Source organism: Anser cygnoides, chromosome 5 (genome assembly GCF_040182565.1).
Source record: "Anser cygnoides isolate HZ-2024a breed goose chromosome 5, Taihu_goose_T2T_genome, whole genome shotgun sequence".
NCBI classification, from domain to species: domain Eukaryota; kingdom Metazoa; phylum Chordata; class Aves; order Anseriformes; family Anatidae; genus Anser; species Anser cygnoides.
Window position 1 is genome coordinate 24,827,894 of NC_089877.1, and position 25,549 is coordinate 24,853,442.

General features: G+C 36.1%; 2 long non-coding RNA genes across 2 annotated transcripts; one reads left to right on the forward strand and one right to left on the reverse strand.

The window, feature by feature from the left end:
* Positions 1–3,750: 3,750 nt before the first annotated feature.
* LOC106031788 (uncharacterized) lies at positions 3,751–9,161 on the reverse strand. Its single transcript, XR_001204459.3, has 4 exons — positions 9,105–9,161; positions 8,289–8,418; positions 6,761–6,861; positions 3,751–5,818 (listed from the first exon to the last, which is right to left on the reverse strand). It is a non-coding gene; the product is annotated as an uncharacterized lncRNA (long non-coding RNA).
* Positions 6,834–10,302, forward strand: LOC136790951 (uncharacterized). Its single transcript, XR_010831936.1, has 3 exons — positions 6,834–6,965; positions 8,388–8,566; positions 9,003–10,302. It is a non-coding gene; the product is annotated as an uncharacterized lncRNA (long non-coding RNA).
* Positions 10,303–25,549: the final 15,247 nt, after the last annotated feature.

Consider the following 25,549-nt stretch of genomic DNA (forward strand, 5'->3'; position numbering starts at 1 on the left):
GTTGGATTCCATAACATTTCTTTTTATATATATATATTTTTTTTAATTTCCCGTTGAGCTAGAAAAACTCTTTCACATGTAACTTGTGGGAAAATCTGAAGTTGATTAAATAGAAATGCTATGAAATGCATAAAGGATTGATTTGTGGTTTTATTTGTTTGTTTTTAATCTAAATCCCAAACAAGTATAAATGCATTCTTTTACTGCCCTGACACAGCACCAGTAATTGAAATACAATGTCTGTATGCTGGACTGTTCTCTCACTCTGTAGAAAGGCCAAGAGGTTTGAATGAAGATAGAGTCTCAACAGTACCCTCTGTCCTCTACCTTACCACACTCTACTCATTATTTTGTTTCAATCTTCTGTTAGAAGATTCTTCTGTCAGCTTTCAGACAGCTGATCATCATACATAAATCTGCATAAGTTCAAATAAACTTAATCTTCAATGTACACAATATTTTAAATGTGCCAGTTTCTTGCAGAAAAAAAAAAAAAAGTTTAAGTAGGTTTTCAGTCAGTAAAAAGCATCAAATATTCTCTCCTGGAATTTGTTAGTTGTGGGGTTAACTTCTTCAGGAGAAGATTTAAAATTTACATTGATTTTGGCCAAAGGATTATGTCATTCTTTTCCCAGAAATATTGCAGGTTGTTCTTTTTTTTTTTTTTTTTTTTTTTCTGTAGGGCATGGATGAAGACTACCTAAACCTGTTGTTTCTTACAGAATATTGAATTTTATTAACTTATGGCTTCAGTAAGGGCTTTTGAGATATTTTAGCATAAGTGAAATAATATTCTCTAAAACTTTTCTTATAGAATAATGGACCTAAACAAAGATTTTTACTATTAATTACTATCAGGATAGGAAGCTGTCATTACAGTCTTGTATTTTCAGATTTGAAAATAATGTGTGCTTTTGATGCTATGGAAATGTATGTTTTAGATTCAGATTCTCTAAGCACCACACAGATTTAGAGGTAACCGAGGGGGGTAACAGTAACAACAACAAAAAAATATGAGAGACAAGGCTGAGAAAAGTGATTTTTATTCAGGTTACTTCTGTTTTTGGTTTTGTTGTTGCTAACAACTATTCTAAAATGCTTGTTAGATATTTGTTAATAACTTGCAGTTACTGGCCACATGTTCAGAGTTTTGCCTGTACAAACTGATATAACATTCAGCTCTCTCTATGAGAAAGGAAAGTAAAAGACATTTCTGAAATTCCTAATTAAAAAAAAAAAAAACAGTTTAGGGAAAAAATATATCCAAGCTTCTTTGCTCTTAATAATATAGAAAAAATATCTCCTACAACTCCTGTTTTTTTGTTTTGGTTTTTGTTTTTTTTTTTGTTTGTTTGTTTTTTCATTTTAGAAAACTATTTTTTTTAACAGGAAACACAATAAACAATTATACTTATTTTCTTCTCCATTGTTCTTGTTTTACCCTACTTGATGGTAAATCTAGACCTGAATTCATTCTTGATGCTTTAAAAACCCAGATAAATCTTCTTGCTGCAGTGTTAGAAGATGCCAACAAGCTTTGCTGGAAATGATATCAAGTCATGTTGTGCAGCTGTTTAACTGTGGGCATAGCCAGGATTTTCAGAAGTAACTAATGGTTCTGTTGCCCAAATGAAACCTTTCAGAGCACCAAACAGTGGGTAGAGACATATCTTAAAAATCAATATCTAAATGTGTCTGAAGTGGCATACTAAGCATCTTTTAAAAGTCTTAGCTTATCACTTAGGAATAGGAGTTGTCAGGGAGTCATAAAGCAGGTGAGGGTTTTTATTTTAATGTTTATATTGATTTTTCTCTACAGAATGTATCCTCTGAGGAATGTTTGCCAAGTTCCCCAATCAGATTTATTTTTCATGCCACAAAATGAATTGAACTATTCAATTTGATATCTTGGAACGGCTCCATACGGCAAGTTTTTTGAACTCAGCTTGTGGAAAGCAACCTGTGGGAGAGGCTTGTGCTCTTATTTTGAGTGAAGAGATTTAAAAGTATAGTATAGGAAAATACTGAAGAGCTGAAGTAAACAAATAAAAAAGTCAGCTTGGGACAGCTTAATCATAACTGTATGTTTGATTTCCACTGCAGAAAAAAAATAATAATAACAAAAAAAAATCAGCTACTATTATATGATTCTGTGAAAATCTGAACAGCTTTTTTCAATAAAAATGTTGTACTGTGCTATGCACAGTGTAGAATATTTACAGAGTATTTTGGAAAATGCAGTAACTTCAGCAGAAGCAAACAAGGAATCACTTGTCACTCATTTCTTCCAATCTGAGAACACATCCAAAAAAAAAAAAAAAAAAAGATACTAAACATTGCAATCCAGATGTAAGCAGGAAAACTGAAAGTGCTTTTGGAGAAAATCAACAGTAATAACAAAAACCCCAATAGTTGCATGTGCTCTGATGTCAAACTTCTCTATGCAAATTCAGTATGTTATCTAGGGCAAAAAAAATAATAATTATAGAAAGGTACACACTATTTTATACAGAGGCTGCACTTTCAATTGACAGAAGAAAATTGAATTCCAGATTTGGGACTGAGATTATTTAGTATGACACTCCCCCATGTCCTACAGAGCTCCACTATGAAATGTCTAACACACAGATGAGTGTAAGAATAGCACTTGAGGTACTTTGCACACCTAGTTGTTCAGCACTCATTAGTAAAGTCTTCATTGCTATTTGTAACTACATGCTTTTAAACATCACTGACAACCTGGTGGTTTTTTTTGGTTTGGTTTGGATTGGTTTTTGTTTGTTTGTTTGTTTTTAAGGAAAAATAATAATCCAGAATAACAAGTCAGCAACTCAGAATTGTTTCTGGCCAATAGAATTTGTGATATTTAGATATGTCTAATATTTTCAGTATGTAAACATCCATAGGACAAAATATTAGGACGTTGACATATTTTCCAAAGTAATGCTAGTAAAGAACTTTCTGATTATTGATATGCGTAGATCCTAGAAGTAAATGCATGAAGCTATTGTGCCATTAGTGACATACCTTCTTAAACAGCTAATATGGAGAAATGAGCACAAGTTCAGTTTTACAAGTTTTGGAAAGATTAAAAGAATACAAAAAAAAATCTAAATATGGAAATGGAGCCATTTCTGTCAGCATTTTTAATTTTGGTCTACTTTCTGCGAAAGAGAATGAACGTTAATGTTTTCCTCAACATGATCTGAAAGTATATGATTACTAATGAAATGGAGATTATTAGCTTTTATTACATCTTCTTTTTTAAATCAAGAAGGTGGCTCCAGAGGGTTCAACTGTGTCCTTGAGGAACACTTCTGGGAGATGCAAAGTAGCAGATATCAGGCCTGTTTTACTTTCACCGTTCTTTTGGGCAACACTTTTTTGTTCCCAAGTATACAGCTCAAGTCTTAGGACCAGATTAAATCAGGTTTTAGGATGGGATATAGATTTAACTCCTCTCTTTTCATATCAAAACTTTGATTCTGTTTCTTCTAGCATAGAGGACCCAAAAATCTAGAGACTCGTGAATTGTGTGGATAGTTAATGGATTTTCTGTCCAGTAGCTTGACTTGACTGTTTCTTTTCCTGCACCAGACTGGTAGAGCATCTTCTCACTTGATGAAACTGGAGACAAGACCGGGAAGCTCCTGCTAGAAATCACTTGGTGTCAAAACTAGAGGTACAGTAACCTCCTCTCACCGAAAAAAGAACGGAGGGACCTGTCACAGCACTGTGGAGGAAGTGCCTAAAAATCATCACAGTCTTGTGTCATCCCCAGTAGTGAGCACCAGCTCTTAATGTATGTGGGAGGCTTCAGAAAATCTGCACTGAATACTTAAGGAATTTACTGACCTTCAGATTGAAGAGAATCCTGAGGAAGGGCAAGATGAAGAAGGTGGGTCAGCAGCATTGCAGCTCTTCATTATGCCATAACATCTGTTGCTATCAGACTGAAAGCATTTCCGTTCCTCTTATTACCACTTCAAGCCTGAACCTAATCCTACGGCCAAAGTAAATACTGCATAGATCAGGCAGATTTCATCATAACACTTTCTGTAAAGTGTGGTTGTATATATTGAATTGCTTGAAATGACCACAAAAAGAATTTCTCTCTTAATTTACTATAGTGATTTACTGTTTTGACTAATGTTTTTTTTATTTTATTATTATTACTATTTTATTGCTTTACAAACATCACCACATAATGTCATCATCTCGGAGCACTACACTATATATCCTGTAAAAATATTCTCCACCAGTATAAATAAAGGCTTTAAACATGTCACTCTTCATTAATATCACAGCATCAGAAACCAGAGACAAAAGGGAGGAGGGCAAATAGTTGTTGCTTTATTTAGAAGCAAAGTACAAGGGGAAAAAAATGTCTCACTAGTTACAAGGCACATGGCGATGTCACAGTCCACAAATATTTTGGTGCAAGGAATATAACAGTCTGTATCAGTTAATTTTTGTAACACTTAACACTAACTGGAGCAGAAGGAAAATACAGTATGTTCCTTTACTGCCGTTGTTTATAGCTAAATATAGGAATCCTATAGAGCCTGTAGGTAAATTCTTGTTATCTAAGGGATCATTCATTACTCAGTCAAGTCAGCGCAGGAAGACAAGGCCATCACACACTATTGAGATGCCTAATATTTGCTCAGGAGTGTTTAGAAACATCTGACCTGAGTTCACTCTTAAGATAATTTGTCCTCTTCAGCATGTTCGCAGCCAAATCACTGCTTGCATCTCAGCTATATGATAAATGACACTATAACAGAATGGTACCTGTATGCACACCATGCCCTCACTCATCTTCTTTTCCTTTAAAATTAAATCTGAATGTTCAGTGAGGAAAGAGCTGCAGTGAAAACCAATGTTTTCAACAGCCTGGAAGAGTGGGGACTACAGCTGCAGGAGTAGCCAACCGCACTGCCAAACAGTGCTGCCAAAGAGTGATACAGGACCCACAGTACACCAAATTGCTGTGTACATAATGTTGTGTAACCTTAGGTGACATAATTTTTTGGAGGAGAGGTTATGTTAGTGACTTGAATTATAAATGCCTCTTGGCACATCATGATGTTGACAAGATTGACAAATCTGTACCCAGACTGTATACATACATACACCCATCATATACACTTCTCACCTTTCCAGATTTATCCCAGCATGATTTTTAAAAGAATTTAAAAATGACTTAATAGAAGTTAATTTAATAAGTAGCAGGCATGAGAAAAGAAGAATTAATACCTTCAAATACTGATATTTAATTTATCAGAGCTTTTTAAAAATTATTTGTTCTGATGGCCCATAAGAAAATTATGATAGCAACTGCTGATACCAGGAAACAGGATGGTACCTAATATGCACAAATATACAAGATTTCCAAGGCAGAAAAGTTCTGTCTAGGTGGAATCTATTTCAGCTGTTTTGAAACTTGAATATGAAGTGGTAAGCAGACTGTGTAGAGCATGATCTTCTAAAATGCTTGCAGTTCATGACTGATAAATGCTCCCCAGTAATCAGAAAAGCTGACAGACTAACTCTTCAAACATAATACTCAGTTTTCACTGTGCTTTCTCTAATTTGTTGATGTTCTCTAATTAGCAATTAGTATGGCATGTGAAAGCATACTGAATGGTTTCTGCACCTAGAGTCTTCAAAAACATTATAACTCCGTGTTGGTGTAGTGGTTAGCTCCTGGATAATATCACTTGCAGGTTGTTCAAAGGGTTTCTTGAAATGCTCTGTTCTTGTGCAGTTTCCAGAAGGGTAGCATATCAAATCTGCTGAACCTTGAGATGAGACGCTGTAAAAAGATGCACAGTACAAACATTTTGGAGACAAGATGGTTCACAAATTGTATCATCATGAAAGAGAGGTGTGTCAAGGAGGAGGAATCTCTAGTTTTTGGGAGACATTTTTTAAGATGAATGATAATAGCTCTCTAAAGACTGGCGTTGTGAGGCAGACTGTCCTTGGTGTAGCTAGACAACATAGCATAGTGGTGCAGCAAAGAGATTAAGACATTATAAACTGAAGGACAAAGCAGAACACTATAAAAAATTAAAGTGCAGTCTATGGTCAGTGGAGGCAGAGAAAGAAGTAATAACTTGTAAACTCTCTTGTTACTCCAGAGAATTTGTTGTTGTTTTTTGATGCGTTCAATAGATACTCAAAGACAAACTGCATCTTATCCTTGGCACAGCTGCATAAACACCTATACAAATGATTAATTTTACATGAACACATTTTCAGGATTTTGACAAATAAATGTGTTTGCTTTCTCATTTCTACATCAGAAAGTGGACAAAAACATTGAGCAGAACACCTCCTGATAACAATTCACAGACTGCACATCCTAGGTTTTAATAGTCCTGAGTGAAAATGTTTCACAGTCTACAAGAACTGCACGCGTTAAGAATTTCTCATTTCATGATGCCAAAGAGGACTGAAATACCTAGGCTCAGCTTTCCCCAGCTGCATATGCTCCTTTGTGAGTGGTGATGGGTTCAACCATTCATGTGATGTGTAGGGAGGGAGCGCTCATATTACCCTGTCACAAATGTGTTGCATCCTCATGCCTTGTGGAAGGGGGAATGTGGTAACTGAAGCTCACAATAGCTAAAAGTTGGCTGCCATGCAAATTACTGTTCATGCACTTCAGTTTCTTCTGATGTGCTGAGGTCCTAATGGGGATATTATTCTGATGCTTTGGGGATGGTACCGGGAAAAAAGCTGCCCAACTCACCTCCCACACTGAAGTGCTGTGTTGGATCAGTCTTTCCTCATGACCCTGGAGGTCCAAATGCACCTTCAGTGATTGTTACACGTGCAGTAAAGGCATAGCTGCTTTGAGACACAAAAACATCATATGTGTGGGATAAAGCAGTCATCTAGGCTCACTGCAGTTCATGGAGAAAGGACCCTCCAGAGAACCATTCATCCCACTTTAAGTAAGTAGTTGTCTAACACATAAAATTAATTATTCTCCTGCTTCTCTTCATCAGACGGAATATGAATAACTACTTTAGAAAGTACACTTAATTTTTAGCAGACAAAATTGGTTACTACAGAAAAAAAAAAAGTAGACTTTGATTTAATCACTTTATGTACTCAGTATATTTACAAAGGTGATGGGAATATTATTCAAAACCTTTGTACCACAGAATAAGAAAATAATAAATGTCATTGTAACCTCTGAATAACTTTGAGGCAACATTTTTCATCTTTGGTTATACAACAAAATGAAGCATATATCACATCAGATACTTCACAGGAAATTTTAAATGTCAAATGTCTAGAGCTTGATGTTTAGAGCAAGTGGGAAATTTAATTTCAAATTAGAATTTTCTAATTTATCTTTTCTGTAAACTTATAAAAAAAACTTGTAATATTGAAGTGATAGAGTTTGTGAGGTTTCTATCCTCTTTAGTGTAAAATTTTCATTGCTGTTCTGCCTGTAATACTTTTTTTGTCAGGTTGTTGGAGGTTTGTTCAGGCTAGCTGTGAGTTTTTGGCTGCATGTGAAATACGCTAGAAATTAGGTCCCATATGGTTCTGGACACAACCCAATACTAACATCAGAGGGGTTACTTGTAATTTGGGAACTCAAATCTACTCCATACCCAGAAATCTGAAATCACTCAGATCAAAGTTCTGTTTCAGTTGAGCTCTCATCAAAGGTCTAAATGTAATGTACATGACAACAGGAAGCCAATGCAGAGAGGAAAGAGTGAGTAGGCAGAATTCCACTCCCTATGGCCAGGAATAGATCTGCCGTTGTTAGCAGATCTGCCACTAAACGCAGTGCACAATGCTGTAAATATCACAGCGTTGCACTAGCTCCATCTTACAAAAAGATCACACCAGGGCAATAGTGATGCGGTCTTCTCTGCTATATACAACTGCAGTGTTAAAAGGGGGGAGGGTTGCCATTGTGTTCATACATTTTTTGTTGTGAAAAGTATGTAAAATATTTTTATAGCTGTCTGGATTCCCTCTTTTCCTTCAGGCATTTTTCCTCAGGCAGCCTTCCAAATGCAAGGCCATCATGCAAACAAAATAAATAAATAAAATAATTGAATGAGCACTGCACATATAAAACCTAGGCATTTTAAAGGAACAGGTTAGAAATTTGGGTTTTGCATGGTTTTCAGTTTAAAAAGTAAGAGAGCAGATAAAACATGACAGCTAATCTCCAGTGATCACTGAAAATGTTCTAAACCTGCCTTTTAATGGTTTGCTTTTTAAAGGCACATAAAACAGTCAATAATTACCTTTAATTTTTAGAACTTGAAATTCTTTGCTTCTGCTTTTTTTTTCCTTGGTGGCACATTGTTCAGGTTCCGTCTGTTCTAATCCATATTTTTTTGCAGATACGTGGAGTGAAATAGTTCTACAAATTCTCTGAAACAAAACACATATGAGTAAAACAATTGCTAACAGTAACCATGGGGGAAGCCCATTAGCATTGGTCTGATGATTTTTGACAGAATTAGATCCCAGGAAAATTTTGGAGGCCAAAATCAGCATTTCATAAAGCATAAATTGACTGGTAAGTGTGCATTGATGTTCCTCTCCTCCGATAGCTCCTACCCATGACTCTCCTTCTAGAGCACTGCAGCTGCTGGGCCTCCAGTTTCCAACTTACTTGTGCCTGAGTGAGAGGACTGAGAACAGCTGTAGTGCTGTATTGTTCAGGAAACAGCAGAACTTTCATCATGTAGAACCCTTCTGGTAGTCAACACTGCATTCTAGCACCAGGAAACAAAGTTAACATGTTTCACTGCTGATCTCAACCCCTCCAGTAAGACTGAGTCTTTTCAATGTTTGCATTCATGTGCTGTCCCTGTGCAGAAACCTCATGGTAATATGGTAGTATCATGTGTGAGGTATTATGCATTTGATGGGAAATTTATTCTCCTTCCTTCTGTAGAAATTTATATCACACGCACCCTGAAAACTTAAGACTTGCCTGTTTCCATACACAGATATCTAGCAAGGCCTCCCCAGCTGAGGCAGAAAAAGGAAGCCAATGAGAATTCAATACTTCAGTATTGGCAGACTTTGGCAGTTCTGCAAGAATGACCAACCTGTGTCTTGAAGGGCAGAAGTTCATGAACAAATGGAAGATGGATGCAGAAGAAAAGAAGACAGAGTCGGCAAGTTAAGGCATTAACACACAGCAGGGAAATTACACAGGTGGTATTACTTGACCAAGAGAGATAGGAGGAAACATAGCTAGGTCCAAACCTTTCTACAGAAACATTCACCAAGCTGGAAACATGAAGAGTAAGAGAACACCCAACTGAGGAGAAAATAGAAGGAATAATGTGTGTTGGTGGATTAAAGAGTACAGAACTGACTAATTAAGTGGAATATTGTGCAATGCAGTACTGCAGGCAAAATACAAAAGAGAGAGCAATTTCCTGAAGGGTGCAATCAGCAAATTGGGATTTCCTGAGCTTTTTAAGTGAAAATGTGCTGTGTTACTCTTGTGTGAGGGGAGACAGCCTTAAGATCAGTTGCACTGTCCTCAGTGAAATAAAGAAAGAGATCGTTCCTGAGAGAATGAAGAGCCTCCTCTAATGGACTGATGTGCATGAAGGGTAGTGACTTCATGCCTTCATTTAACATGGTGAACTCATTTTTTTGTAGTGCCTCTGCTCCACGAACAAAGAGGAATTTTTCTGTGTATTCTTTTTACCAAGATACACGGGAACTTACTGAGATTTAACCCGGCAAACAAAGGATTAGGAAAGCAAATTTAAACATCTGCATATGCCAGCAAGGACAGAAAACAATCTGCCCTTATTTTCTGGGTGTGCTTTTTGGTCACCTGTGGGAAATATTTTGTTGCACAAATGGAGCTTCCTTGTCCAGAGGGGTCTGGAACAGCCACCATCAATACTGCCAGCTTATGGAACAGTGGTTGTCATGCACTGGGGGATATGGTTGAAGCAAACACAAATCCTTAGCAATTTCCCCCTCTGTGCTTGCCTTCAGAGTTACCTTAGATGAGTGCTCAAAGATTATATAACCTGGCAGCAGCTCTTTAGGCTGGTTTGTGAGCCTACAATATTTGCCATAGCTTGCTTAAACTAAAAAGGTTGTGCTTGATCAGGGTTATTTAAATACTGTTGTCATAAGTGTAGCTTCTCTCAGATGTCATACATCAACAGAAGTTCATGTTTTTTCTAATTAAAACAGTTTGCAATAATTAAATTGTATGTGGCTGTATTTCTACTTAGAAAAGGCTAAATAGTTGGCAAGACTCCTAAAGTAGGATTAGACAGCTCAGACAATGCTTCCAGGCATTGGGGATGTACTGCAAAATCAGTTTAATAAAGTCTGATTAGATTACTTTCTCTGGTCAATTTGAAGCACACTGGCCACAGGATAAATCATCTTTTTATCTCACTGTGCTGCTCTTTTTCTTTGCTGAATCATATTTTAAAAACATTAAGCATATTTTTAAACAAATATTTATTTAAGGATGCAAGGAAACATAAACTTGTGAATTCCTTGTTGCCCAAGTGCAATTTGATATTATATCTCAGTGTAAAAAATGTAAAAGATGTAAAATACCTGAGATGTCTGTAGTGAGTTGTTTACCTTCTTATTTTATCTCCCTTTTTTCCATACATAGATATCCTTGCTAACATCACTAGTAAATAGTCTTGCATTTCTTAACCTGATCTGTCAAGATCAGAGTTTATGTAGTGAAAACAATGGTAGTTAGATGTTTCTGACAAAAAAAAAAAAAGAAAAAAAAAAGTTTAGGAAGGGTGTAGATTTCCTTCAGATTATGTTTATGCACTGTTTTCAAACTGAAAAACATATGAATAGAGAAAGGAGAAAGGAGAGAAAGAAGAGAGAAACCATCCCCTCATATTTTCTGGGGAGGCTGCACAGACTAGACAAGGAGCCCTGAAAAGTCCTGGAAGACTGGTGTTAAAAAGTCAAAGCAAAACACTGACTGCTGTAAACAAATTTCTTTTTTAATAAGCTTTCTGCAAGTTTCTCACTTTACACTAACTGCCTTTGGTATCTAGTGCACAGGAAATGCAAGATATACTTCTAATTTGTGCATGGAGCTGTAAAGTCGCAGGCATACGTAGAGTTTGAAGTCTTGAGACATCTTCCAATTTAGGCATTTAAGGATCTGAGAATCATCTTCAAGTTCTGCACTGGTGAATGCAACACCTTTGCCTCTTCTAAGCCTGGGCATACCAGCACAATACACAGCAGCATTAATATTCACTCCATTCTGACTAGTGTCTTTAAAAATACATATGTACCTTATATATGATCTAGGTCTTAAAAATAAGACTGAGAAAGGTACTCTGAAAACATGAATACATCTTCAGACATCTCAGATATTCTTTAATAGGGTCTGTTAAATAGGAACTTGTAGTGGGTTTACATGGCAAGGGTTTGGTAGTGGGGGGCTGAAGGGGTGGCCTCTATGAGAGGAGTCCAGAAGCTGCCCCATGTTAGATAAGGACCATTTTCATCTGCCTCCAAAGGGACCCTCCACTGCCCAGAGCCGAGCCAATAAGTGATGTTGTTCATGCCTCTGTGAGAGCAGGAGTGAGAAACAGCCTTGCAGACCCCAAGGTCAGTGCAGAAGGAGGGCAGGAGGTGCTCCAGGCACGGAGCAGCAGTTCCCCCATGGTGGAGCAGATCTCCACGCTGCAGCCCGTGGAGGAGCCCCCGGTGGAGCAGGTGGACTTTCACTGAAGGAGGCTGAGGCCTGTGGGAGGATTCCCGTGGGAGCAGGCCCCAGGCTAGACCTGTAGCCCATGGAGAGGAGCCCACGCAGGAGCAGGGGATCCGGGGGGAGCTGCTGCCTGTGGGGGACCCATGCTGGAGCAGTTTGCTCCTGATGGATGGACCCCGTGGTACGGAGCCATGTGGAAGCAGTTCTTGAAGAGCTGCTGCCTGTGGGAAGCCTCCGCAGGATCAGTTTGGGAAGGACGGCATCCCGTGGGAGGGACCCCACGGGGAGCAGGGGCAGGGAGTGATCGTGAAGGGGCGGCGGAGACGAAGTGCTATAGACTGACCGCAGCCCACATTCCCTGTTCCTCTCTGCCACCAGGGGGGAAGGTGGAAGAGGGTGGATGGGGGTAAAGTGTTTTTTGGTTATTTTCCTTTGTTTCTCACTTCTCTAGCTTGTTAGTAATAGGCAAAAATTTTACTATTCTCCCTGCTCTGAGTCGGTTTTGCTCATCACGATGATTGTTGAGCGATCTCCTGTCCTTATCTCAACCCTTGAGCCCTTTGCATTGTATTTTCTCTCTTTCCCTTTGAGAAGGGGGAGTGAGAGAATGATTGTGGTGGAGCTCAGCTGCCCACCTGAATAAAACCACCACAGATCTTAAAAGGTTAATGAAAACAATAGCTAATTTTTTTCAAGTGTAATCTAATCTCAGGGGGTTATATCTTCCACAATTATTTTCAAGGCAGAAGCCTTTATAGCTTTATAATTTCTTGAGAAAAATCATTAGGTGGCCTTGGAAGTTACAAAACTCTGGGACTAACTCCACAGCAATATCATTTTCCTCTTCCAATAAATCCAATGGAAAAAAGGGTTCAAGGTCACTATGCTTTTCAAATATATTAACTCTGAGGATATTATCCCTTCTCTAGTATATATGAACAATAAAGCTCTCTGGCTACTGTGAAATCTTCAAAAATTGAACACTTTGAAAGCTGAATTGCTGCAGCTTGTCTAATTGCTAGTAAAATGTCATTAGGTGTTGTTAAAACTTGGTTAAACCTTACAAACCAACTCACTCAGCAAAACAAGTTAAAATAAATTGGATAGGAGCCAGAAGAGATGAGACAGGATTATTTAAATCTAATATGTGTTAGAATACAGCTTAAGTCCTCTGACCCTAATCACTTTCCACTGGAGTACATCAAATTAGGATCCTGGGACCATTTGCGTAGGAGTCTGAGTAAATGCACTAGCTTTGCCCTGTGAAAGAATTCATGCCCTTTAATAATAAGTGAAAAGGCACAGATGGGTTCATAATAGTTCCAGAGGCTATCTATCTGCATAAGAAATCCCAAGATACAAACTGCAGTGCTGGTTCTGACACCTAGGTACGAACGCAGTGAACAATGGGAAGTGTTGCACCTTTAGCAACCTCTAATGTTCTTTTTTATGTTAACTCATACAGCTCGGTTTGTATAACAATAATTAATGTATACATAGTAAGTGTTCATTTTCTTTAGGCGTTCTCTTAGACTTGTGTTTGCCTTCAAATCTACCTTTCTCAGCTAATGCCCTAGAAAAAGCTGAGGTGGGAATGGATAACCTGATCCTGTCTGCAGAACTGCACATTGTTAGAGAAATTTCAATCAATCTTTTGAGCAGGTCATGGTAATGAGATTGCCTTAGTGGGGGCATTGAAATTCTCAGGAGAGCTGTGACATGGCAGTACTCAGAGATCCTTTGGACCTCTCCCATTGCCTCTGTTCTATGAATAACAGGGATGCCTTGAAGTAACTAAAGAAGGTCATCAGTGCTGACACCTGGGGTTGTTTATTTGGCATGGATGTATTTGTTCCTGTTTCTCCCAGCATGATGGGGCTATGGGGTTGAGGGTAAAACAGCATATGTGTGGATTTTTTTCACTTTGCTTTACCTTCTCCAGTTTTTCACAATACCTTTATTATTTCTTGGAGTGTTCAGAATAAGCCAGTTCTCAAAGCAAGCCTGTGTGCCATCAAATCACTTACAAAGCACCACACTTCTGATCATTTCTGCTTTCAGCTATATAATTCTCTCAAAACATCACTCCTATTTTCATAAGGCTCAGAAAAACAGTGCTGAGTGGGCACTATCATTTTATTACGGAAATTTCACTTTGTAGTAGAAATCAGTAATATATAGGTGAAAATAAACAGTCTTCAACATATTAGCATGATTACAAGAAACTACCATAGAAAAATAGTCAGATAAGTATGCAATTAGATATAAAAGGATAGATTCTTAGGTACCTCCTATCTGCTTTTTGCTGTGCATTCTTATTTAAAGTGACTAAAAGTTAAGTGGTGTGGTTCATAGCACATAAGATGAATGGTTAAATGCAGATGTGGTTGTTCTGTATCACAGGAGTAATGTAGCTAACTTTTGCATAGTTCGGAATACCCTATGAAGCAGACTGAAGATATCAAAACTGTGAAATAACCATTACCTGTACATATGTGTAAGGTGTATAAATGTTAAAAAGATAAAGTAGTGTAGGGAGAACCATCATTTATTTTTATATTGATAAAAAGAGTTCAGGCTGATTTTCAGTGTGATTAAGTTAACAACAAGAAATATATTCTTAGAAGACTAATGTGTACATGAAATTTTTTGATGTTATTTCACACTAGTTGCAGACAAATATTTCTGCAGCCTTTGATTCTTTCTGAATTGCATCAAGTTGTTCACTGCTGATGCATTAAAAAACAAACAAACAACAACCAAAAAAAAAAGAAAACAACCCACCCTACAGATGTGGCAGATTATTGGTTCTGTTTTCTCAGTTAACATTTTCTATATTATTTTGTCTGAGTGGAGTCTCTTGTAGGATAACAGAATTGTGTAAGCATTTCTGCAATCAAAGCAAAAACCCAAGAAACTCCTGGCTTTTCACCAGAACTGAAGCAGTCTAGAAAGATTTTCACCTGAGATACTGCAGTGGCAGCATCTATTCTTGTGAACGAACACTATTGTTTCTACCCAGGAAGCAAACCCCAACAGTCTGTACATTAAGGACATTTTAAAAGTGCTCCCCATTCACTATCCTCACAAAATCCTTTCATTTCTCAATAATTAAAGTGACACATTTCTCAATGATCTAAATAATATATTAGCAATGAATAAATCATTTGGCCATAAGGCCACTTTCAAATTTTTACTTATAGTCTAACAATAGAGAAAAAATGCTTACCTTAATCAGTATCTCCTATTCTTCAGCAGTTCTCACTAGACCTAGTGGCTTTAAACTGGATCTAGATCTAAATTCATATTTGCTTTGCGACTTAGACTGGGTTGTCAGTCCCTACCAAAATCAATTACTCAGATTAATTACAGTGAATGTAACTAATATCAAGCATCTTTTTTTCAGAATTCTGTCTCACTGCAACATAACCTCTTCTTTTCTGAAAGCAAGACATGTTTCGTGAGCAATGAAATAAAATTTTGGTTCAATGCAATTAAGACCTGCAAATAACCACAGGAAGCTGCTAAAGTTTCTGCTGCAATTTTTGCTAAAGTTCACCTTCTGCCATTCAGAGAAATTCTTATAGCAAGTGGAAAAATAATACTACATGGACTGTTGTGGTCCCTTTACAGAACTGAGAAAAGGTGCTTTTCAGGACCCTTGCTTTTTTTCTAGACACCCATCCCCTCTTCATCTAGGTTCATATCTACACCAGGTCATTTATTGTATGACAAAAAAATGTTTTATAGGAAATAATTGTTACATTATTGAAAGCTGCAAGTCTTGGACATTCTCAGATCCAGAAGGACCAAACACAAGACACATCTTTAATAGTCAATGTTAGATCAATTTCATAGCTCAAGCAGTGTCCTAAATCCACCTTATCACCAAGAGATTCCCAAACCAAGAGGTTATAGCTCTCACTCTTTCTTCCTCTCGCTTCAGAATTTCTCTTATTAATTCAAAAGAGAACATGGTTGGATGGTGTTCTTCGGTTTGTTGGCTCTGTCGCTTCCTGTTTAGAGAGTCTTCAAGAACACAGAGAGGAGATTTGGAACCAGGGCCTTCTACATCTTAAGTGAGATTCAAAATCTCTCTGAATCTTTCTCTCTGTTTCAAAACTTCAGTCTCCTTCTTTTTCCATTCTCTTCCCATCTTTGTGACCAGCTTTATTTACAACTTTATCATTTTTCAGTCATGTGTAGAAATTACCTTTTTTTCTTACAAGTTTCGTACAGTTCTTTCTGATTGCTGTGGTTCTTCTTTGAGGTTCTGATTTAAGTAGTTCAAAGGCTTTAAGGGTTTAAGTTCAAGTTTTTTTTGTTGTTGATAGTGTTGGTTTTTATTTTGGTTACACATGGATAAGCAGAGCTGGGGTCCATTTTTTTTCCTGAAAATCATGTATGGCAGCACTGGGAAGCAGCCGCTATAGCTGTGTTAAGGATGTGCATCCACATTATTTATTATGCAATATTTTAAAAGTATAATTTCTTTCTAATGAGTAGTTGATAAAATGATTGTTGGATAATTGAGTTACAGATTTTAAATAAAGCACAATACAACTTCTAGTATAAGAAATAAAATATATTTTTTATTTGTTAATTGCTTGTATGTATCTGACTTAGTAGGCGAGGTAGTCTAAATCTTCCAAAGTCCCCATCATTCATAGAGTCAGCTTGGATGAATAAAGAAAGCAAAACAGACATTGTGTCTTAAAATAGCAAATTATCACTATAGCACAGAGGGAAAATGTTCATGGCTTCTCCTTAGCAGTCTAAAAAGAGAAAGAAGGAGAGAGAAAAACAGCAGTTTGCTTATTCAAGCTGCTAGAAGTCATGACCCTGCTGCTTTCAGTCTGTCCTTTCCTTCAGTCAGAATGACTGGCAGTTGTAAACACATATTCTTCCCTTTCAAAAATCTGATATGAGTATCCTGGCTAGAACTGCTTGCTGATATGTAGAAATTATCCAAGGATACAATGTTGTTTATCACAGTATGTGCTTCCTGCTACGAATGTGAATACTCTCAAGCCAAAGAGCGGAGCAGTTGTGTTCTGGGAGACCCATTACATGTCAGAAACTGAATCTTAATTTTGAGTCTCTGGATGTTTACTGTTTAACTGAAAACTGATTATCATAATTATTCAATGTTGTAAAAAATCAAGGAATTGAGTTGCAATTATGATGCATTTGTAAATGAATATGCAATTATTAACATCGCATATAAATTTAGCTTCAGTGTGCCTTAGCCTTATAAGCACGGATTAGAAGCAAGCAGGTGTGCAGGTAATATGAACAGACTGCCACAAAAGCACTTCCAGGATCAAGGTATTTCTGTGAGCTAAACCTGCTCAAAAGTTGGCATACCAGAACAGCTATTGTCTTCCTCAGCTGTAACTCTAATATTCATAATAATATATACTGTAGCAGGGAAGGATTTAATGGTGCGTTCTTTCTCCTGTTTCTAGAATTTTTGTGCCTTGTAATGCGTTAGAACATATCACTAAAAATTTGTTCATCTGAAAACCTCATCTGCCTACTTTGTAGATGCCAGACAAATAACACTGCTCACTGTCTGGGGACTTTCAGGAAGTGGAGAAGCAGGCAACAGGTAGAAAGTTCACACCTCTTTAGCCAATCACTTTCACTACTGCATGGTATGTTTAAGAAATCCTTTTACCATAAGCTTGCTTGAGACAACCTTAAGACTTATTACTAATCCCTCAAGGATTTTTTCTTTAACTGTCTAACCAAAGAATTCAAGTAAGTGCACTGTGCAAATTAAAAAATGAGGCAGGCTGAGAGAAGCAGGCTAGAAAGCCACTGATGAAATACAGGGGCTCAAGGGACTTCCAAGTGAGATGATTCACAAGGGTAGTGGAAATGGTTGTTTAAAGCATAAAAATAAAGGTGGGTAATGCAGATCCATGTTTTATTACCCCCATGCAGCTATAGCAGCATCTGCTCACAATACTATTTCTGCATTTTGTAAGAGGGCTAACTGGCTCCTAGTGAACTGGACTGGTCCCAAATGTGAATTTCTACTTCCTCCTTTCAGTTGAGCTACAGTGATTTGGCTGTTTGAGAAGTTTCCACAGCCAAAGAGTTCAGAGCCATGTTATATCTTACATACAAAATCAGTGCTATTGAAAAATAAATTCCAGCACCTCTTCCAGCACTATCAGTACATTAATTACCCTTACCAAACAAAAAGTTTTTTGCTACTGAAGAGAGTAAATTATTGACGATTTATCAAGGATATGGCTTTGTCACATCTGTTATCAAGGTAAAGATGGCTAGAGAAAGGAAGTCAAAATTTTGAGATTATATGTTGTGATCCAAGTGACAGAAATAATTGAGCTAATGCTGTAAAACTTTACAGCTCCAGGCTTTGAAGTTCACTTTTGTAGAATTGAAGGTGGATAAGGCTGAGTCACCATTAGATGATACAGCAGTGATATCTTAGCAAATTGTCAAGAAAATTTCAGAAAAACTTAGTTCTACCTGAAAAATGTCCCACAGAAAGTTACTGCTAGTATGGGCAATATTCAAAAAAGAGACACTCTAGAATGCTGATTTCAACATTCATGTACTCAGTTTTAAAATAATAATTAAGAAGAAAAAATGTCTTTCTGCATTTGTCTTGCTTTTAGTCAGTGCTAAAAATGAAAACCTGTACCTAAGTGTACCTATGTACGTAATGTACCTGTACCTTTTATTGTTAATAAAAGCAAACAAAATGAATTTACTGAAAACATTGAAGACTGCCTAGAGTATGATACTTTAGAACTGTAAAAAAGCGCAACTCCAGCAACGAGTGACACTCTTCTTCTGATGGGCATTATTAGTCCTATTATAAAACCTAAGGATTCATCTATATTACCTTCTGTCTTCTCAGATGCACCTGTTGCACACTGTTATTGACTTCTCTCAGACTACTTTCAGGCACTTCAGTCTCCGTGTTTGAGGCTTAGAACCATTTGTCATTTGCAAATTGTCTCTCTCCAAACTGTATCAGAAGTGATAGAGATATAGGAAGATCATTCAAAGAATTTCAGGAGTTTTTTTAAGAGCGAGACATTTTTTCAAAAACAAACAAACAAGCAAAAAAGTCCTTACGTCCCATCATTTCTCCAATTACACTGATCTTATAGAACCAGGAAGAATATAGATTTTTCAGGACACAGAACTTGAAGAAATCTGTGCTATTACATCTGTACTGTAAAAAAAAAAAAAAAAAAAAAAAAAAAAAAAGTGGATTTTTTTTTTCATTAAAAACAGAAAATGCATAAGAAACTTTCCTGAGAGACTGTAATTGACATGTTGGTTAAATCTAAATGCAGAAAAGGACAGTAGTGGGCAAGGAGGTTAAGCAGAGATCTAAAGATTAGTGGAAGCAATAAACAGAAGGCTTTCAAAAATGAAAAAATATAGAGAGTCTGGGAAGGAGAAAGATTTAAGAACTATAAAGTACAAAAAACAAAAAGCTGTATTGCAACTTGAACTACAGATAATGCTTCAATACATGGTCGTAAGTCATCAGAATGCCTGTTTTAAAATAAATGACAAAAGGCTTAAGGACTAACAGCTGATGAAGTAGAAGAAATAAATACAGTCAGCTTCATAAAATGATGTATTTGCTGGTCATTGTTGTATTAGAAAGGATAACTATAGTTAGTAATAGAAAGCTAGAGATCAGTTAAAGGGAATAGAGAAAGATAACAAAATGATAATACAGAAATGACATTATATTAAATTATAGTATATTACTATTAGAAAGAAAAATTCAATGAGGTTTAAGTAAAGCTTAGAGGTGTGATATTTCATGAAAGATTTAGGTGGAAGAGCATGGGGACATTTAAGAGATTTTGTTTCTTGTTTTTTTGTTTTTTTTTTTTATCATGATTTTGCGCATTTTTTAATTTATCAAATCAAGCTTCTCAAAAATATAGTTTATTCAAAATCAAAAACATATAAAAGGTAATACTTTTGCTTCAGAGTGGGTTTCTTTAAGATTACAGAAAAAAAATCAGTTACATGAATTTATATTCTCTTCCATGGTTACAAAACATTATCTCATAGCAGTATACAAAGGAGTTTTGCTTGCACAGCGAAGTGAAAGAAAGAATACAGAAGAAGAATAGAGGAGAACTTTTGTGTTCTCAGATTGTGCTAAATGTAGATTCATGCTGAATTAGTGAGATGATTAAGTGGGCTCATTGTCTTCTTTTTAAGAAAGCCAGGGAACCTTTCTTTAGTAGACAAATTCTACACTGTTTTATACATCAGCCCCATTTTGGAAATAAGGACAAGATATTTTCACTAGTTTGAGCAGGAAGCACATTTCTGAATTTGACATAAAATAAAGGTTAGAAAAAGCAGTCTTGCTGAGCATCACATACCACTGCCAAGGCTGTTCCAAATCTATGACCTTGGATGATCAGCTTATGTCCTACTTTTCAACATGTCCCTTCCTAATACATCTAAGAGTGTCTAGACTGTAAGAGCTTGATGACCTGTCCTTTCCTGTGCACACATACACACACACGCACACTGTGGAGGAAATTTTACTGTTATTTAGAGATATGTATGTAGCTGACCTAAGTATTCTTCTAATCTATAATGGAGAATGTGGCCACAATTTTTTCTTCTAAAATTAAATCCACTAAAGTAAAAATGGTGGCTCTTCATCTTTAGAGATAAAAGCCAGTACTTAATTTAAATTATGCTAGATAAATTTAAGAATATCTTTAAAATAATCTTTTGCATTTTCTAGCTTTTTTTATTTCATAACTCAAAGAAGTAGAGAAATCTTGCTAGTATGAAAATTAACATTCAGCCTGATAGTGTAAAAGAAAACACAACTGTTCACAGCAGTACTTTCTCAGACTGATGACTGACCCAGAATTTTGTACCCTTTAGCTATTTATGCAGCTTATGAAGGAAAGTTCTTAGGTTTGTCTCAAGCTAAGGACCAAATTCAAAAAAGACTCCCCTGCAGTTCCACACTTGCTTCATGCAGGTACAATCAAACACACTCAAAAGGAATCAGATTGTCTGTGTCCCTGCCTGGGAACAGACAGTGCAAAAGACCCTCTCCTCTTCACCATTTTGCATTTTGTGCAGCTGTGCAAGAGCACTCACAGGAGCTGAAAACTTACAATTCTGGCATGACAGCTACAGGCTCCTCTCTTTTAGCTACTTGTCCTACTTCCTATACTTTAATATCTTTTCACACCAGCTCTCAGAGGTCCATGCAAAATTTGTGAAATTGCCTAGTTTTGTGATGGCCCTGAGAGCATAGTATCAATATTTAATTTCTCCAAATCAATTCATTTCTCTCTGTTAGACATCACAGTGGCTGATACTGCTTCATTCAAGTTTAAAAGACAATCCTTGTATTATTTTTCCACTTAAAGGAAGGTTATATAACAGGGTACAAAATGACCTGAAGAAAATACATTTGTGCAAAAGTAAAAACTTGAAAACCATAGGTTCGTATGCAGCAAAAAAGGATACTGAAGGAGTCAAAAATGGGTATCTAAAGGACAGAGAGAAGAAAAGAACAAGAGGCACAGGAAGAATCCCAACAGAGCAAGCAGAGAACTTATAAAGATTTCAGGGGCATAAGCAATCAGCATTTTACAGTTTTACAGTTACAGTTAGTCAATAACATTAATAATGTCATTTTCAGTTGTGTGACAGGTTAAGGCAAAAATAATGTTGTTTGTGAAACTATCTATTGTGTATTTCCCTAACATCCACTTATATAACTAAGATTGTTATTATGGACATTTGATCAGTTTTAGACACAGAGTATACTACCTCACCTCTCAGCAAAGATAAAAAAAAATAAAAATTAAAAATTAAAAAAAAATAGTAATAAAAAATGCTCTAGTAAAAAGATTTCAATCCAATTACAAACCACTCTCTAAAAAATACTAAATCAAATCATAAAGTTATCAGAAATTATTAAGGATTAAAATAAAAAACAGTGTAGGTAAATAAATGAATTCAACTCCATATCTTTTGATATATTTTTACCTTATTTGTTCACCAACGCACATATGCTTGCCCTTCTTTGAATGACATAACTTAACATGAGAGGGAACAAACATAAACATGTAGATGCTTTTCTCTCTCTTAGTGCATAGCTTCTATCTGCATTAAAGCAATGGGATCAGCTCACAAATTTGCAGTAGACACTTCTAAGCACAATAGGCATAAATTCTTTCTCTTGGTTTGTTTTTCAGTACAATGAGAAGAGACGCAAATTGACTGATTTTGATTTGGAAGGTAAAGGAATCCTGGTCCCACCAACTGATGGAGACTTTGACCAAATCTCATTTGACAGAGAGAGTCAAATGTAACCTGTCCAATACGAAAGGGTCTAAACCAGAACTATGAGAAAAATATAATTTCTGAATAATTAAAAATAATTATTTCAGTATGCCAGCCTCAAACCCTCTCCCAAAAAAAGAGAATGTATTCTAAACAACAAGAATTTGCTTTCCAGCCCCAGATAGCTGTGTCTATTGGAAAGAATTATTTGTTTGGGGCATCCATTGTACAATGCAGCTTCCTCAGCTGACTTTACTAGAAGTCATTCAGACTAATGTATCTGTGAATCCAGAATGACTTCAGCATAAAGAGCTGGTGGGTTGATGTAATCGTCTCTCTAGGACTATTCTTTCTGAAATTATGAGTTATTCATTTTGGCATCGTTTTGAAAAAATATAGAATATTTCAGTCTCAGATAAAAAGTGAGGATCTGAGAATCTTATGAAGTGCAGAAGGAAAAATTTTCTGTAAACAACGTATTTTTTAAAAGTTTGCTTTAAGAAGTTAACTGAACAAGCTGATAAATAAGACTTACTACAGCCCCTGTTAACTTGACATGTGTGGGTAGGTGCCAATGAATATATAGATAAATACACACACATGTGCAAGAAGTCTTACACCAATTAAACATGTCCTTGAATGCCTCTCTCAAACCTTTGCTAGATTTTTTTCTAGATGAAACTTTTCAAATAACATGTGTCTCTGACCTTCTGAGCTCACCAACATAGCAAAGCTTTGAATATTGCATAACTGAAAACAAATGACATGTTGTTAGCTTAAATATAATAATTAATTTATAGGTATATTTAACCTTAAGTTTACTGAGAGTGAGGACATCTGCTATTTATGCTGTACTGCAAAACCTTTCCAAAAGCTTTTCTAGATCATACAGTGTAACTAAAGTTAGCTGTGATGGGCCTGACTTAAAACAACAGTTTGAAAACAGTTTGACTTTAAGTGATATCTAACATATTTGAACCCTTTTGTACTGCTATTATATTAAAAGTTATCAGATAATATTCTTTGACAATGGATTTTACTTTTATTACAAGGCATTGAAAAATTTCTTAAGACATTATTATCTTCAAACAAAAACTTATAAAATTGCCAATAATACAACCTAATTTCAGGAACTTCATTTTGGATCTTTACTTAAGCTTTTGGGTCATATAAAATTTTGGAATGTCATGTGAAACACTTTCATGGTTCAGGAGCATTCAAAACTGATGAGCATTCAAGAAAGGATATGTTATATTACCAGCAAATATTGAAAACAGAAATGAAGTATCAGAGAAAAGAGAACATTTCTTCCATAAATCCACATAGGATACATATATCATCTCTGTTATGGGTCTCTTATCTGATCTTAGAAGTAAAATTCATTTGAGAGCAGGAAATGAATGAGGACTTCTGTATAATGAGCTGTAACTGATAAGAGTTATTCCATGCTACGTACTGCATTTCAGCTCTTTTCTGGGAAGATATCACTCAAACAAAAGTGTTCCTTTAATAGCTCCTTATCTCTGGAGTAATTAAAACTACAGCAAGTTCAAGTAATATCCATGCAAAAACCTTTTCCAAAAAATGTGCTTTTTATGTAATAAACACTATGTGGTATTTTATATAAACAAAAGCAAGAAAAAAAAAAGCCCTATGATAATAAACTTTCTCTATATTCTATCCATTTAGATGACCAGGTTCAATCAATGTTCACTTCTCCTAGACAGCAGGATTTTACTTTTTATAAGAAAATGCTGAATTTAAAAATAATGGGAAAAAAAAAAGGCTGCATCTTTACACACATAATATATAGTTCTCTGAATTGCCTTCTGTCTTGTTATTTCATTTTTTCCAGAAACCACTTTAATATTGTTTTGCCAGTTCTGAAAGGACAAGACACTTGCTTTGAAAAATATTTTGAAAAAAGGATGTGGAGAGCAATGTTGATGTTCTTTTTTTATGTCAGTGAAAAAATAGAACTTATTTATGTTGCCAAAATAATGTCAAAGGAAACAATATAAGAAAATGAAATGGTATTTTGAATTAGATTAAGTATTTATGTAATATGTGAATTTAAATCTAAAACAATTAAATTCATTCAAAGCAGAATATAGTTAAAAGGTGTCTCTGGATGAGGGCTTTATTCTATAATAATCCAGTTGTAGGTGTACCAACAAAATGTATGGCACTAAAAACATCATAAAGCAATAAGTCAGCAAATATCGAAGTATGACAGGTGATAGTTTTTGTTTTGTTTGTTTACTTGTTTGTTTTTGAAAATAGTGGTTCTTGTACATTACCTGACAACTCCACAAATGTTAATAATACTCTCAAGGACACTGAGACAGGCAAGCTTCAGTGAAGTGACTCAAACAAGGGAGGATTTTAATAATATTTAATCTGAAAAACTAGGATAAATTGAGCTTATCCCAATTTGTAAAATCATTTTAAATCTGATTCGCTTGAAGTGGATAATTTAATTTCAAAAGGTCAGGAGTTTACCTAAATATCTGGGTGTATTTAATAGGTGACAAAGTTTGCATCAAAGGAAGTTTGCCCTTAAATGTATTAAATTGTAGAATATTCCTGATAAGGCCCAGGACAGAATTAGATGTAGTTTTTTCCAGAATCATACAGAAGGCAAATTAATGACATGATGCCTATTTTATCTAAAACTGAACTGTTTAGTTCAGTTTGGAATAGTTTAGATCAATTCAAAATACCTTAAGATTTTTCTGCAACTACTTTTAAAACTAACATTTAAAAAGTCAGCCTACAGTCGAGCTGGACTCGTTATACTTACAGCTCCTGCAGCAAAAAAGATGTGAGAAAAAACATACAAACCATAACAAACGGTTGGGAAATCTGAACTTTATGGAGCCCATGAATTTTAGGGAGAACACTGAACAGTTTCACATCCAACACAAAGGCTCTCAGGACTGTGAAGATATTTACATTTGAAGAGAAATACAGATAGTAAAACATGCTACTGTTATCATAATGAAAACTTAGGCATTTCCAGAACCAAATGACTTTTCATTTTATTGTTGGGTTTGAAACACATTTCTAAAATCACAAAGCTCTACAACACCTAATAAAGTTTGGAAGAACTTTAAAAGCAGTAATTTTTCTTAATATCCCCCATTATGGTGGTGAGAGAAAGTTTCCAAGCTAACAGCTAATCCTACCCATCCCATTTGCCTGATTACATCTCCACTAATCACAGGTCTCCTCTTTCACAAAAGCCTACCATGTGTTGAGAAGACAAACCAATTTAGATATTTTTTCACAATTGTTGGAACAAAGGGATTAAATGACCAAGTCTGGAGCTCTCATGGAGAACAGCCTGCTAGGAACATTCACTCAAATGAAATGGCCTCAGAGCTGTTCATTTCATCAGCTGAAGGCGTGTCATGGTGTGGTCATAGTGGTTGTTTTAAAACTGGCAGTGAGTGGATTTATGGATTTCATCAG